This window comes from Macrobrachium nipponense, chromosome 10, assembly GCF_015104395.2.
Source record: "Macrobrachium nipponense isolate FS-2020 chromosome 10, ASM1510439v2, whole genome shotgun sequence".
NCBI classification, from domain to species: Eukaryota; Metazoa; Arthropoda; class Malacostraca; order Decapoda; family Palaemonidae; genus Macrobrachium; species Macrobrachium nipponense.
The window spans coordinates 107,602,621-107,614,602 of record NC_087204.1 but is presented as its reverse complement, the minus strand read 5'-3'; positions in this window follow the sequence as shown (position 1 = coordinate 107,614,602).

The window sequence follows — 11,982 nt, the reverse complement described above, 5'->3', positions numbered from 1 at the left end:
AAAAAAAAAAAAAAAAACAATGCTAGGTAAAAAAAAATAAAAAAACACCCAACCCTCACAAAGCAACATGAGTCAAAGGATGGAAAAAGGAAAAACAGCCAGTGTTGTTGCCAATTATCATAAACTTGCAAGTTAAACACCCAATTTCCAAGACTTAATCGAATGCATACTCTGGCAAAAATTCTCTGCTTGTGAATTTCATACTGCAGTCGCAATTGCGTTTAGCACTTTTGAAATATATAATAGATTTATACACCGTCAGAATGAGTCATCAGTATCAAGAATAAGTGACGCATTCTTTCCATTAATAAATATATGACAAACACCTGTTTGATTATACAAAATTGCCCACATTCATTGTGAGGCTTCTTTTTCCACAGGTGTTGAATTTAGATGCAAAACATACGAGCCCCTTTTTTCTTTTGGCGTCATATGATTCAACAGATGTCGAGTCGAGAAAAAAAGTTGAATATTAGTGCTATAAGTACCGGTATAATTTATGAAAAAAGGATTTGAACAGACGAAGAAAAATAAATAAATGGATCTCATTAGCAACAACTTTTTTCTCAGTAGTTCAGAATAATAGTTCTATTATCGCTACTCTTCCTCTTTCTTCTTGCAGTGGACATTCATTTCGGCATCCCATTGTCTTTCATATTAGAAAAAGCAGAAGAAAACTTACATTCAAATGTATGTCAAACTGTCAGAGGATAAATAAACGATGGTAAGTTCGGACGAAGATTTATCTGGACGATGCATTTAAATGCTTGACCAGTTTCCTAAGCGAATTAAACGCAAGAGCAAAAACAGACACTTCCGAACAACAGCATATAAACAAAAATAAAAGCGCAACAAATGATAGATACATATAAGACTCGCTGACAATTATCTGCGCAGGCTGAAACGGGATTCTAATGAATTATTAATGAAGGTTATTTTACTACGAAATAAAATAAAAGGAGATTGCATTTGTATGATGCTAAAAACAGACCTACGAAGCTTTTACAAAATTAGTTTAATTATATGAAAAATTAAGTATAATTTGGAGAAATCAACAGCAAGTTTGTAAATAAATAATTCTACGTTTTTGTTCTCAAATTCACAGTAACAACACTAATATGTTAAGGCAATCAAATCTGCAATATCTGGCGATGAAAGTAACTTTAAAAAAAAAATCGTAAATTTCATGGCCTTTACTATTCTTGTATGCAGCCCTATCTCACACTTCCCTGCCTCTTGAAACGAACAAATGCCGATTTGATTTCCCTCAATTTTCTATTTTTCCGAATCAAACTATAAAAAAGACGTAGTTTGATAAAGGCACACAAAAATAATTGGCAAAAATCACACGAACTTGCAAGTGTCCTCATCAGTCCCTTTCAATATTCACCCAAATACAGAGAACTCGCCAACAAACAAATGGAGATATGTTCTTTTTTTTCAATTAGTACTTTATGTCCAAGTAATGAGTGGTTATAAAGCAGCCAGCTGAGTTTTATTCCGTGCTCATGAATTCGCATAAAAGCTGACTGACAAGAAAGCTGTCATTGTATTTTAGGGAACGTGCAAATGGGCAAAGACACGCCTTAATTTGGGGGTGGCTGCGAGGATAAAACAAAATGCTAGTCACTACTAAATTCGTTTTTTTTTTTTTTTTTTTTTTTTGTTTTTTTTTTTTTTTTTTTTTTTTTTTTTACTGTTGAATCAAGGTTGAAACATCCTGTGCAAAAAAAATGTCCTTAATATCTGTTGCTTCACTTGCTCATAAAGGATGGGGGACCCCATATACGTATATACACAGCCTCTGTGCAAGTTAGTACAAACATACATACATACACACACATATATATGTATATAAACTTCAAAAATAATAATATATATATCTCTATTAATATATAATTATAATTATATATATATTATAAATAATATAATAATAATATATATATAATATATACATAAATTTAAACATAATAAGACGGGGTAGATGTATGTATGTATCGTATATAAGAATACATACTCGTCTGACTTTATCAAACTTGCCTCAACAGATGTCTAAGAGCGCAAGAATTACATTATGCCAAGAAATTAACCACAAATCATCTCGCACGATACGACATCGTCGAATATGATACTCACGAAGATTTAATCTGATTCGTGTTATGAAATATTTCCACCGAAAATATCAAAGTATAAATATTTCACCGAAAACATTACAGTATTGATTTTTTTGCCCCATTCTTGGATTCGGGTACTTCACGGGGAAAAATAATCCCGATTCTACAACTGACAAGTATATGGCTACTGCCTCAAAGTGAATTTCAGAGAGGCCAAAAATAGTACTTCACTCATAAGTGGATCATTTATTTAAATAAAAAAAAAAACTAAAGCGAATTCCAGAGAGGCCAACAATTCACTCACAATGAATAATTTATTTAAATAAAACTGGAATAAATCATATAATTGAAGATAAGAGCAACTAATGACATTCCCAGGAATAACTAGAAAACAAAGGGAAAAAACATGAGACGCCATTTTAATGCATCTAACTCCCTCTTGTAAGAGACTTTGGAGACCTCATACGTCCAGAATCTCACACGCAAGCAATGCATACAGAAATGCAATTTACATTTTCTCATGCATACAGATTTGCTGTTTAAATTTTCCAGCCCCACCCTACCCAACACCCATCGCTCTCACTCTTTTTCTTTCTTAGTTAAAACATTCATATTTCTAGCAAAGTCATTCTGAGCTCAAAGTTAAAAAAAAAAGAAAACACCGCTTGTTAAAGCAGTTTTTAGTCATTAGGATTATTATTTTTCTATGACCAAATCTTATCAAAAATATCTTGCTACTTTTTAAAAGATCATTATATCTTGCTACTTTTTAAAAGATAAATATATCTTGCTACTTTTTAAAATATCATTATATCTTGCTGCTTTTTAAAAGATCATTATATTTTGCTACTTATAACGATTATTATATCTTGCTACTTTTAAAGATCATTATACCTTGCTACTTTTATGAATCATTATATCTTGCTACTTTTATGGGTCATTATATCTTGCTACTTTTATGGATCATTATATCTTGCTACTTTTAAATATCATTACATATTGCTACTTTTTCAAAGATTATTATATCTCGATATTCTTAAAAGATCTTCATATACCCTACTTTTTACAGATCTTAATATCTTGCTACTTGCTCATCCAAAGCTTATTATACAATGCCACATTTTAATAAATGTAAAAACAAAAACAAAAAATTTTGAAATTTCGCATTTTGGTATGACTCGCATTTCCATCGTTGATTTAGGGGAAAAAATCGGGTTTTGTTACATCTAACAAAGGGATCGAGCTACGTCAGACGCCTAAATACACCGAGACAAACCAAATGAAAAGGCGTTTGTGTAACTTCGTGGAGAGTGTCAACGAAGCAATAACTACTCGCGGAAATGACGTGTGGAAATATAATGACGACCATTAGGCGTTTTTGTCCGAGAAAACGGAATGCCCAAGAGCGACCCTGCAATAATAATCATTCTTCCAGTCAGACTTGGCCAAAAGAACGTTCCACGAAAAATGAAGTGGCAGAGACAGAGAGAGAGAGAGATAGATAGATAGAGAGAGAGAGAGAGAGAGAGAGAGAGAGAGAGAGAGAGAGAGAGTTCTCTTGAATATTTTTCATCTCTTGCTTTTTATTTTTTTATTTTCATGTACGCTAATTGCAGCCTTAACTGCCTGTTAGTCCGATCGTTAGCTTGTCCACTGCCATCTCCGCTTGTTATTGTTGACGGTAGTTTTCATGTTTAACGATACTTTCTTGCTTATTAAATTTCTTCATCGTTACGGCCGCTCTTCCCTTTATTTGGAGTTTTATGTCTTCGTTGCTGTTTGCTGCAACACCTTCCATTTTTTCTTTTTTCTTTTTTTCATTTATTTAAGTTTTTTTTTTTTTAAGGGGGGCTGGGTTCGGCTCGGACTTATATATATTTGGGGAGAGCGTCCAAAGATGGCCTCGCTAACGAGCCGGAGAATCCTATTGAACTCGCGACCTGGAGTTGATTTTTTTTTCTTTTTCTTGTCTTCTTTTTTTTTACATTTCTTCTTTGCCCTGGATTGCATTTCATCACTCTATATATATATTATATATATATATATATATATATAAATATATATATATATATATATATATATATATAGATAATATATATATATATATATATATAATATTGTATAATATATATACAATAAACTATATACGGCAATATATATTTATTTATTTTTTGCTTTTTCTTGCTTTCTTGTTTAATTTTTTTTTTTACATTTCTGGCTTTGCCCTGGTTTTGGCCATTTTTCAATCCACTCTTTATATGAAACAATATATAATGTATATGTAATATATAATATATATATATATATAATATATATATATATATATATATATATATATATAATATATTAAATATATATATATATATATATATATTTCCACTGTAAAAAAAATAGTGAAGTTCTCTCTCTCTCTCTCTTCCGCTATCTCTCTCTCTCTCTCTCTCTTCTCTCTCTCTCTCTCTCTCTCTTGGTTAATCAATAAGAAGTGTAAGAACTGAAGTAGGAGGAATCCAATGCCCACATCCAGGCTCTGCTCGAAAGGTAACTAGTAAAGGAAAAGTTGTTAAAAGTGGTTACATCTCCCTGATGAAATCCAATCAGTGAATCAGATGTGGACATCGACCCTGAAGGAAAATTTACATAAACTTTAGGAATCTTGGAATCTCGCTCCGATTCCATCAACCTCAGGTCGATACCTCTTATCAAATATCAACGGCATTTTTGTATAATACTCGGTTCACTGTGGTTGTATTTACAGGACTATATATATATAATAATATTATATATATATATATATATATATATATGTGTGTGTGTATATATATATATATATATCTTAAATATATATATATATATATATAATATATATATATATATATATATATATGTGTGTTATATATAATTTATATATGTGCATGTATGGTATGTAAGTATATGTTTATATATATATTTATATACCATATAATTTATATATATGGTCATATATATATATATATATACACATATATATAAGTATATATTATATACTGCGTATAAATTCCAGTGAAGACGCCATTTTTTCCTTTTTTCTTAATAAGTTATCTCTACTTCATTGGAAATATACATGCAGAGAGAGAGAGAGAGAGAGAGAGAGAGAGAGAGAGAGAGAGAGAGAGAATGTGAAGACGCCACTTTTTCCTTTTTTAATAAATTACCTCTACTTCAATGGAAATATACATGCAGAGAGAGAGAGAGAGAGAGAGAGAGAGAGAGAGAGAGAGAGAGAGAGAGAGAGAGAGAGATACCAACTGTAATACGGCTGTTGATACCAAAGCAAGGCAGCATTGCATCGAAGTCCACTCAGGCATTTTTTCTCTATTTCTTTCTCGTTCCTTGGCTCCAACCCTGGTGGCTCCGTTAGTTTTTTTAACGCAAGTGGGGCAAAAGTTTATTAACAAAGTCAATTACATCACTGGAAACGAATAAAATCTCAGAGAAAGAATAAACAGAATCATTCATTTGAATCCATGAAATGAAAATGAAATTGTAAGCGTAGTATGTGAGGCGTAAGAAGAATAGTAAGGATGACAAATGTGGACCTCAGAGAGAGAAAGAGAGAGAGATAGAGAGAGAGAGAAACGCCTCTTACTGACTGAAAACTGAAATAAATTTCAAGACTGAGAAGAAATGAAACCGTAATGACAAATGTGATAGCAGAAATACAAATGCATATTTGGGTTTTTCTGGGATATCAAATCGCAACTGTCATATACCAACTAGTAAGTTGCTATGGTAAATAAGGACACACACACACATACACAAACACACACACACAAGCAGACGGTCCTTCCATGAAAACAACAATACTTATTAACAACAAATATTGCCATACCTCTTCTGAATAAAACCAAACATTACTAGACGGGGCGTTCACTCGAATGCCCTACAGATAAGATTCAATCTTTGTTTCACACGCCTTTGCAGAATGCCCTCTCTCTCTCTCTCTCTCTCTCTCTCTCTCTCTCTCTCTCTCTCTCTCTCTCTCTCAGCACATACCAGCCTCAGCAAGAGCTAAAGTGTGTATACCCTCCAAAAAGGGCGTGTCTATGTGCGAGTGAGTATGTAAATATCTTGAAGTTTACGTGTGGAGCGCATGCCATTTTAAGTATGCCTGGTACACCATTAAAGTACGGCGATGGAGAAGGCATAACCATCACCTTGGGAATGCCCGCATAGAAGGCGCTGCAGTTTACATGACATTATTCTATGGGGGAGTAGCTCTTTGAGGGACCAGAAAGAAATTTGGTAACATGATGTTTGCTGGAACGACGGAGAGAGAGAGAGAGAGAGAGAGAGAGAGAGAGAGAGAGAGAGAGACGAAGGTCATGGTAAGGCATAAATGGAAGCGAACATGACTCGGTTGATTATCATACAAGATAATACAGAGCTCCAGAATGCGTTCTGGAGAGAGGAGAGAGAGAGAGAGAGAGAGAGAGAGAGAGAGAGAATGTTATTTCGAAGTTATTTCCTATATGTGAACCGCCTTGCCATACTACTCCCGTACCAATACTACAAAACTGCAACCACTATTTCCCTTACAGGACCCAACCATTCTCCTACTCTGTTACTTAGAATCTACTTAGAATCCACGGGAATCAGTAGCAAACCTCACTTGGGTATCAAAGCATCCTTCTAGCAGCTATACATAGTTCCTGGTGTCTCCTACGCAACCGCCAAGAGCCTCCTAGACACTGTAAAAGGACCCGAAGGAATTGGGTTATTCAACCGGCAAGGGACAACATGATCATATCGATAAATCGACAGAACTCGGTCTGGGGAAATGAGAGGGTTGGCTGTAACCCCAAGGAATTGCTGACAGCGATGTAAAGGTTGTGTGGTAGAGCAGCCACATTTCTTTCCTATTACAGGGCTTCCGTAGATTAAATTCCACAGCCTGGGTTGTGATGAAACACTTTGGTTACCCTGCTACTTTTGAATGGCTATTTCTAACTTCAAAATGCTTAGCGTAGGATTTTATACGAGATGTCCCTTATAGAACTTTATATATATCTCTCAGACTCACACGCATTTGACTCCTATGTCAATAGACCTCTTCAGACAGTAAAACAGAAACACATTTTTAAATTGATTAAAAAAAAAAAAATTCTTGCGCACTGAAATGTATATGCTTACAGTGTTTACCTTCCATCTAAATGGTTTGAAAAAATGTCAAGAACTGATGTTTTCTGTGCAGTATCTATCATTGCTTTTCTTATTTTATGTGTGATACACATTAACTAGTAGACAGACTCGTATCTATATCAAAATGAAAATCGGTAGGCGCACGAAATTTAGAATATTACCGAGCCGTTCTAGAAAGATAATCCACCTGCGTTCAGCTATCCCAACACCCTTGGATCGGCCGTTCACAACTTATCAAAAAAACAAAAACCTGAAGATATGGATGATTTCGTGTCTATTTTGTCCCTTAAGACCAATGTAACAACCTCTGTTCCTTAAGACCAATGTAACAATCTCCAGTAAGTTTCATGACTCAAATTATTCCCTTGGAAATTAAACATAAACAATCGATCAGACCAGATAACACCGACCACAATATTATTCGGGAACCAGTTAACCTACGCTACTTTAAATAGCAAACCAATCAAGATTCACTTCTCTCGGGGTTATGAAAACCGTATTCCACATCGTCAAAGCTGTGATATCTCTGACCTCAAATCCACCATTTACCTGCACAGAGTAGATCCCATGCAGTGAGTGGAGGCAACGTTAGTGACCACTTTGTTTCTTTTTTTATTTTTTTAACAATTCTTCTGCTTAACATCTTTGCTTTTGTTTATTTTCTTTGTTTTTGTTTATATTTGTTTACGTGAACATCATACATTTTTACCCTAGCTCACTCCTTCGTCTATCAAACAAACACACGCACACACACATATGTATGTGTGTGTGCGCGCGTGTGTGTGTGTGTGTTTAAAAGTAATAACCTTAAAGCCCTCTTACATACTTATGTGGTAAGTGTCCAGTAGAACTTATATACAATACATACATAAATATATATATATATATATATATATATATATATATATATGTATATATATATATATATATATATATATAGATATATATATATATATATATCTATATATATGTATATATAGATATAGATATATCTATATATGTATATATATATGTGCATATATATATATATATATATATATATATATATAATATATATATATAGAGTATATATATAAGGCTAAAACGCCCAATGACAACACTATATCCACGTTGCAACCATATATTTCAGATACCTATGCATCCCAGTGAGCAGGAATACAGAGTAACTGTGGTTACAACGTGCATATACTGTTATTTGAGCCTTTTTTATAATAAAGGACACTCATATATATATATATATGTATATAATAATATAAATATATAAATATTTATATATATATATTATATTATTATACCATATATATATATATATTACATATATTATATATATATATGGACATCAACCCCAAGCGATACCCAGATTTGGTCCACCGTGATACCTACCACACCGACTTGCAAGGTCATATACCAGCGAAGCAAACGATCTCCCTGTAACACTTGAGGGGGGGGTGGGGGTGGGGGAACAGCGGATCAAGAAAAGGTTATGGTAATTATAAGCATCGATTCGTTCCACATCACCTTTAGTCTGTTGGTCTCCAGCTGCGAAAAGCCTCCACAATAAAAACCCCTTTTACTGGACCTTTCTTCTTGGCCCTCTCTCTCCTCTCTCTCTCTCTCTCTACACCACGCCTTCTTCTTTTTCTGCTTCTCCTTACCTGAAGATAGAGAAGGAAATTGTTAGTAAATATCTGGAATTCAATAGAATACTTATAATTTACTCATCATTCAAATGCATAGCTAATTTCAATGTTGTATTTGCTAATCAAAATAAAAGTTCGGTCGCCTTCAACAGGACAGTAGATACCGATCATGTGGAAAAAAATTTATACGGAACAGAACACAGGCGGACAGCATTAATTTGAGAACAGATAGCTTAACATTAAGCTCTAATTGCCGTGTCTATTTTAATATAAATGCAATGACATATTCGATGATAAATTGTCTGACTTTGTTGACCTCCTACCAGTGCATTTTAATACCAGTGACTGTACAGGTATTTGCTACTCAAATAAGATCTAAATTGTAACATAATATAACTGTGCAGGCAACGCTTTTCTAAATAATAATAATGATATTAATTATTTCTGAAGCCATAGCCAACAGAAAACATTTTATAGGTTAACCACAACATTCTTAAAATATTACGAGCAAAATAAAAAGCGAAACTTAGACCTATGCATTTCCTTCAAACATTACATTTCAAATTACTTTTCAAATTATTAAAAAAAAAACACACACACAAATAACCACAACAAACAAACAAACAAGAAACAGACGCCTTATTTCTTTCCTCCGTTCGGCTGCCGGTTCAAGAAATGGGTGTGGCCACAGAAGGCGAGTGGGGCATATAACGAGCAACCTGTTAGCGGCATTGGTTGTAGTAGTTAGCTGAAGGGTAGACAGCTCTTGAGGAGGTGGAGGTGGGGGAGGGAGACGAAGAGGGAGGAGGAGTAGGAGAGGGAATGTGGGGGGGCGGAGGCAAGCAAGACTTGCCTGCCTTCCACACAAACACATCACGCTCCTCTCCAAGAGCATCAGGTTCAGAGAGACTTCCTCAACTTCACCGTTCCAGAAGTTGCTGGGTAGAAGTTGTCTATGTGATCCAGACGCGTATACTTGTTGGCTGTGAGGAGGAGGAGGAGGAGGAGGAGGAGGAGTAGGTGGGGGAAGGGGGTCAAGGGGAACCTGGTCACTAGAGTAGGGGTGAGGGAGAATGAGGGAAGTTGAGGAGGAGGAGTAGGAGGAGGAGCAGTAGTAGTAGCAGCAGTAGCACGGGCAGGGGTGGGGGCGGGATTGAAGGGGAACTTGGTCACTAGAGTAGGGGGTGAGAGGGGTAGGGGGTTCGGGATGAGGGAAGTTCTGTCGACCATTGACCCTGGACCTGCAACACATGTTTTGGAAGGAAAACAGGTCTTTTGTATGAGGTAGAAACAGGGAAGGAGGTCGATACGACCCTGTTTAACATATGATTTTTCGGTAATGGTAGATGTTACTAAGTAGATTCGTTCCTCGTTTTGGCATGCAAGATATTTATAGAAGTCTATAAAAAATGACCGATGAAAAGTTGATCACGGGCGGTTACGGTAAGTAAAGTAAAATAAAAATAAAGAGAGCAGGAAGTGAAACCATGAAAACACTGAAGCAGAAATTGCTAAAGGTTGGTCCAGCAATTTTGCCCCACTTACAAAAGGATAAAAGCAAACATAGATAAAAATACTTTAAGCATTCGAGGACAATGCTTAATTGTATCCTGTTGCTGTTCACCAGAAAAGTGAAAGAAAGAATAAAAGAACACAAGAAATGAAAAACATAAAAACACTAAAGTAGATGTGGCTAAACAATGGTCAACCAATCTTGCCCCACTGGCCAACGTGCATAATCAAACATATAAATACTAAATGTATTCAAGGACAATGTTTGGGTGTATCCTGTTGCTACTCACGAGAAGAGCCAAAGGGAACTGAGTACAAGAAGAGAAGAGACAGACAGACGTTCAGCACAGACGGAGCAAGAACCAGGTCTAGGACGAGCATTTACTCCACTGAAACACAACTGGACCCTGGTCCGGTGGAACGCCGTCTGCATCTCTTTTGTTGTTATTGTGGTTGGGACGTTCCGACCAAGGTGGAACGCTTTACGCACATTCCGCTGCAGTCCGTAATGCTTCTGCTAGCCTGAGTTCTGAATGACATACTACACAGCAATTAGTCGACTTTGGTGGGTCGCACCATAGGTGAAGCTAGCAAGCTCAGCCTATAATACGGTGCTAGCTAAGAACGGGGAGGATTATCTCTTACATTGATCAGTGTTTCTCTCTTACATTGATCAGTGTTTATGTTGCAATGCACACATTTTACGAGAGACTAACACATTTCAGCGAGATATCTACTCGCTCTAACGAGTAGTTTACACATTTCAACGAGAAATCTACCAATCTTAACGCGAAATTTGTAAATTTTCCGTTAAGATGCGTAAAGTTCTCGTTCAGATTTGTAAGTTTCTCGTTGAAATGTGTAAAATTCTCGTTAGCGAGTGTAAATATCTCGCCAAAAAATCTTAACCAGAAATTTTAAAAAATTTAACGGAAAATCTACAAACTACAAGAAATTCACATCTTTTTAAAAGGGAATTTTACAAGTTTTAATGAAATTTTACAAACTTCGGCGAGAATTGTACAAATTTTAATGGGAAATCTACAGTTTTTTCAGAAATTTACATATTTTGACTAGACAATTACAAATAATGAGAAAGTTACACATTTTAACGAGAAATTTACATATTCTCACAAACAATTGACAAATTCTAACCAGAAATTCTCTGTTAAACTACATTGACACCCATTCAAGCATTACAAATTTATAAGGAACGCAATCACTTAATTGCTAAAAAAAACTTTTGTTCCTAATTAGGTAATCTTTCCTGACAGTTATATTGGAGTATAATGGAAAGATTGACCCATAACGGAAGCAATATGCAATAGAAAGAAATACACTTACACAGAATAGTTTAGTGTAGTAACAAAACTATAAACACCTCAACAATGTTCTTATAAAAGATATAACATATTTAGCGAGTCGGTTTACCAATTAAGTCATAGCTTTATAGTTAAAGCATAACTAAATATCTAAAGAGTAAAATAACACACGTAGCTGAATTGTAAAATAACGTTGAAAATACGTATTTCAAA